The sequence below is a fragment of the Fukomys damarensis genome, unplaced genomic scaffold, assembly GCF_012274545.1.
Source record: "Fukomys damarensis isolate Sample0158 unplaced genomic scaffold, DMR_v1.0_HiC HiC_scaffold_26, whole genome shotgun sequence".
NCBI lineage: Eukaryota > Metazoa > Chordata > Mammalia > Rodentia > Bathyergidae > Fukomys > Fukomys damarensis.
Genome location: NW_022900938.1, coordinates 34,518,980 through 34,524,827, shown reverse-complemented (window position 1 = coordinate 34,524,827; position 5,848 = coordinate 34,518,980). Strand labels below are relative to the sequence as shown.

At 30.8% G+C, this 5,848-nt stretch overlaps 1 protein-coding gene across 15 annotated transcripts in view; it reads right to left on the bottom strand.

Moving 5' to 3' along the window:
- Positions 1 to 5,848, bottom strand: part of Baz2b (bromodomain adjacent to zinc finger domain 2B) — a 354,073-nt gene that overhangs the window by 167,670 nt on the left and 180,555 nt on the right. The window contains exon 1 of one of the 15 annotated variants that reach the window (XM_033756371.1): positions 3,474 to 3,664. The exons of 13 other annotated variants lie outside the window; for them this stretch is intronic. The gene's annotated coding sequence lies outside the window, so the exon portion shown is untranslated. One more of the 15 variants, XM_010606799.3, reaches the window with a different exon arrangement.

Here is a 5,848-nt window from a genome sequence, read left to right as displayed (position 1 = left end):
ATATATGACACTTCACATCCAGAACTAAAGTCCTGATTCTCCATCCCTACTCCAAACCTGTTTCATCAGAAATCCTTTTCTATCTCATACTTAGTGACAAAATCATCATTTTAGTTGATCAAAAACCTTAACCTTTTCTCTTCTTTTTTTCGTCTATCTTACTTCCAGCCTATTAAGAAATCTTTTAAATTTTACCTTAAAAATATTGAGACTTTAACTTCCACCAAACCAGTATCTTCTCTCAAGTTACTGCATCAGCTTTCTAACTAGTGGTCCATGCCTTCATATAATCCATTATCAACACAGCAACGGGAGAATCCTTGTAGGCCTTTCAAGGGCTCCTCCAAGTCCTTAAAGAGGTCTGTAAGGCCCTCCCTGAACCTCCAATCCATTACCTGTGAAAGTACCTTCTCCACTCTCCCCCAATTATAATTGCCGCCACTGATTTCCTAGGATATACCAGTCATGCTCATAACTCATGTTCTCTGCCTGGAAGATGCTTCCAAAAAGGTATCCACGATACTAACTTCTTTGGTTTTTGTTTAATATTATCTTCTCTGAGTCTTTCAGTCCCTGAAACCTTTTATCAACATATACTTTTTTGTTTGTTTTTGAGACAAGGTCTTGCTATGTAATCTAGGCTGGCCTTGGGCTCACTATGTACTCCAGGGTGGTCTCAAACTTTCAGTGATCCTCTTGCTTCAGCCTCCCAAATGCTGGGATTATAGGCATGCAATGCCATTCCTGGAGACACCATACATTTTCTATCCTACATCTTGTTCTTTTTTTCATAACATGTATCACATTCTAACATGCTGTATGTATACTTTACTTATCATTATTTGTTTATCTCTACCTCTACTATAATATATATTTCACAAGGTAGAGACCTTTGAAAGTTTTATTTACTGGTATTTCCCACGTCTCTAGAACAACACTCAAAACCTACAAATTAAATATGTAAATAAAAATTATACACTATAGAGCTCCTTTATGCTGCTTTTAGCCCTGTATGCTTACATGTATTGTATCAACTATCACATCATAGTATAACAGCCTCTTCATTTTCTGCCTTTTATTACATTGTAGCTTCCCCACCCCCAGTAATAGAAACTGAAAACAGAGCCTTTGCACTTAAGTATATCCCCAGCCCTTTATGAATTTTTCTATTTTGAGACATTTCAATAAAATCACAAAATTGCCCAACCTGAGCTCAAGTTGACAATCTTCTTGCTAGTGTGCAACTTCTGGAGATAAGATATAAGGTTTTACTTTTTAGTGTGTTATTGATTGTATTTTCTTACAGTGCCCAATACTCAGGAGGCATTCCCTACTATTTGATAAGTTAATGAAAAAGAAAACAGAATCAAAAGTGTAAGTACCTTTACTATCTTCAAAATATAAATAAAATGCTTAAATGTGTGACATTGGAGGTTGAGTTCTAGATTCTGTTAGTGCTTTTAGTCTCTCACTGACACTTAACAGCTAAAGAACTTTGATCACATTATTTATATTCTTCACAGCTATTTCATTCTCAACAATATAGAAGCAATAATGGTACGTGGACCTGTTGTGATTATCATGAATATTAAATATAGAATTAGTTCAGAGGTTTGCTCATAGTAAACATTCAATAAATGACATCTATTACTGACTATAAATTAAAATAGAGGCACTATTAAAAGTTTTACTTTATTAAGACCATACTCTTAGGTGAAATAAATATGACATAAATGTGTAAATACCAAATAATTTCTCTAGTGTAAAAAACCATAAGTGTAAATAAGGTTCAGATTGTAATTGATAATGTGAAATAGGAAGAAAAGGGCTAAAGGAGTAGGGGAAGTAGGAAGGGTAGGGGAAAGGAAAGAAGGGAAAAGAAAAAATATGAGAAAAGGAAAAAATGGAAACAAAGTCTTACTAGATGGGGGAGGGGGAGGCAGAAGTATGGTGAAAAAAATGAGAACAAACACCTGTCATGTAAAGGTACAAGATCCCAATGATGAATGTAACTGTACTATATACCTAAAAAGTACCAAAAAACTCAATGTTAAAAAAAAAGGTTTTACTTTGACTACATAAGCTATTCACTAAACATAATATTTATAATCTCCTTAGGGTATACTACAAATTTATATTAAAAATTACTGAGTTATCTAAAATAACCTTGGCACGTGTTTTACAAAAGAAACTAATTTTCTCAATAAGAAGGATTCTATTGCATTATTGCAGAATACTTTTAAGGATTTTTATATATTAGATTCTATATCCTTCTTCAGGATATTTTTAAAATGTTTTCTCATATATAACCACATTTAAACATGTGCTACGTAGATCACCTACACTCACCTGGCCTATAATATATACATTCACATTTTCTTCTGAACAATCTTATTTTCAGAAATAAGACATTTGAGAAAAAGTTAAATAATTTTAATTATATTTGTGATTTTTTACTAAATTACCCCAAGCTTTCTACTTCTCATTTTACTCCTGTATCCAACAATACATGTATTCCTTAGGTATCATTATATTAAAGGTTGAGCAAAACAGATTTCTGTTCAAATTAAAAAGCCAATGTAATACTTTCTTTTAAAGCTACAAAATTCTTCTGTTATTCCCGTCTACTATGACTTGCAGTGTTTTCCTATGTGCATAGTTAGTTCTCCATTTTATAAAATACTCATGAAGTTCATTTTCTTTATAGTTTTTCTATCATAAAGAACAAACACAGATTTTTATCTAAACACTCATATGGATAGTAGACAAGAAAACAGAAAGGTAAGCAGTTTAAGTGATTGTCCAAGACCACAGATGGAATGCCTGCCAGCTTTAAGATTAAAACTAAGAAGTCATTATTTCCTTTTTATATTCTGAACACTTAACATTATATTTACATCACAAGAATCTTTTAACTAATCTAGGAATGATAATTTAATATACTAAAATAACTAATAACATATTGACATATAAATAATTATGAAATGTATTAGTTTATCCCAATGGACTCTGAAAAATAAGTCCTATTTCCTAAGTTATTTTTAAAATTGTGTTTAGAATCCCAAGAAATTGGCAGCTTAATATAATTTATCATTTCAATGTCTTTTAATAAATCTAATTTCTTTAAACAAAATCTAAGTATATGAGCTGGTTGCATTTCAGATACCAACCAGAAATACTTTTGCATTACAAAAATCTTCCAAACTTAAAACAGTAGTTTCTTCTCTAATTGTAAACTTCAACTTCAGGATATATTTATAAAAATGAAAAAACAATGATTAAAAAGTAAAGGAAATACCAAATACTCTTACATTTACAGAAGAGAAAGACATACAGTATAACATTAGCAGCTTACTGTGGAGAGTGGGTTTAATCAGGAAGTAGCCATTATCCTTTCGATTCAGAGCAGTGACAGCACTCCAAAACAACAAGCCGTGATATTTTTCAGTTAAAAGGCATGAAAGAATACCTACTATTGTGTCCTAGCTTTGCTGACCCCAAAGGTCACCATATGTCTTTTATCAAAAGCTATACCGAAAGCATAATCCAAGTTAGCATTTACAATGCTCTGTTTGTTGAAACACCTAAAATCTACCTAACACAACCCCTCTCTCTCTCAGTTACTCACAAAACATGGCTGTCTTATTCAGAGATTAGCAATTATTGTAATGAGATACTGTCGGAGAGGGTCAAATAGTACTTCCTGCAGTTTACACATCTTGATTTCCTGGTAAACAAACTGAAAGGCAGGTGGAGCACTTAGATCACCAGTAAATGAATGCTCACGTGACAAAACTAAGGCAGGTAAGGTTGACGGCTCAAGACGGCTCAAGTAATTCTTTTCGTAATTTTAGAAACATCAAAACCAACAAAGAGAGGAATCTGTCTTTCTTTTTTTATAAAGGAGGATTTATTCCTGAGAAGCATAAACTCACAGCTATAATAAGTAATGCTTGAAAACTGATACAGATTAAGCAGGTTTCAAAAATTAGTTTTGGCAAATAAAATGTAAAAACAAGACAATGCTAACAACATTTTTTTTTAAAAGTGAGGATATTTGTTCAAATTCCTGGTAAATAAGTCTAAATTTCAATTGCTTCCAGAAAGTAGATAAAGAAATGTCTGAGTCATAATAAAAGACTAAAATTAAAATTGTTCAATCATAACTGCAAAATTACTTCATAATTTCATGTAGCAATTTTTGAAAAAAATCATATGAATCAAGTTTAAATAAGTTAAAGTTATTCCTTACATCATTTTAAGGTCATATTTCTAAAAGAAAATATAACTTAAAACATATACTTAACTGTGAGCATTTAAAAAATTATTAGCTTGAAAATTAAGTTTCCTTAGCCTTAATTTCCCTTCCCCCAAGTTGCTCATGTTTTGCTGTCTGAAATTTCTAATACAGGTGAATGAGGGTTGATTTACATTAATTATGCAAATAAAACAAACAACCTAACTCCATCAAAATGATTACCTAAGTTATTATATTAAAATATCTACAATTTAAAATCTATAGAACTTGTGTTTATTTTAAAGATTCTGTATTTATTTCAAAGATCATGCATCTATGTCCTATTATGAATATACTATGCTTTAAGTTTAATGAAAAGAGCTCTTAAAGATCTTTTTACTAAAACATAATCTTACCAATATTAAAATCATATTGCTTAAATTATGTTTGCTCAGTTCACAAAATAAAGTTCTAATGTTCTGAAACACAAAACACAATAAAATAGAATGACAAGAAAATCAGTAACAACAAAAAAGAAAACCCAAGCAGGTAAGACTATGCCAAAGATACAAAATCTTACTATAGGTCACAAACACCTAATAAGTTATTCCAAAGTAATACGTATTAAATATTGAAAAACATTAACAGAAGTCCCAAACATCACTAATCAAACCTTTACTACAATGACATATGAGATAGATAGTGAATTTTCAGAAAATAATGATTAAACAGTAAAGTGTGCCAGATAAATTTCTTGATCAAATTAAATAATTTCAATATCCTATGGCCCCTTGGAATATAAAACACAGTTCATACTTCCTTTATAGAGAATTAAAAATGTAGATAGCTTTGACTATGTGATTCTTATGTCAAAAATAAAATAAAAAGAAAATTAGAAAATTATCTGAATTATTACAAAGATCCACAACTACCTTAGTTTCCCATACTGGTTCAAATTTAGAGAATGATGAAATGTAAAGAGATACAGAAAATAAATCTGATACTTCATTAAAGGTGGGTTTTATCTAGAGAACAAGTTTTCATATCAAGAGTTTATAGTTCAGTCAAAAGGGAAGCGTAATATATATTACACCTTATGAATTAGAAAGACTGACTTTCTGAGCTAAGAAGTGTGTAAAAGGCACCTTTTCCTCCTCTAGGGTATATTTCTGCCACACTTAGGCAGGCACACTCATACATATTCTCAGCACATATATTCAACACAAGGGACTGTTACTAGTGATTCTAGTTACACAAACAGCTTCAAGAAGGATTCCCCACCTCCTTGGCAAGTTTAAGAAATCAGAGAGATTAGTCCTCCAATGACTTAAAAATATGTGCAAAATAAAGCAAGGAGGCAGGGAAAAGGACAAAAGGAGGAAGACAGTTTTCTACTTTTGTTTGTTTTTAGTTTCAATAAATATTTTTTAAATATTTCACATTACTCCAACATAATTTAAAGTGCCTTAAACAACTATGACTAGTAGAACAGAATTTAAAAATATATAAATTAATGCAAATAAAAAGGTGGTATAGGGGAAGGAGAAAATACGAATAAAATAAAGAGAACAGAAAGTTAAAAAAAAAAAAAAAAAAAAAAAAAAAAAAAAA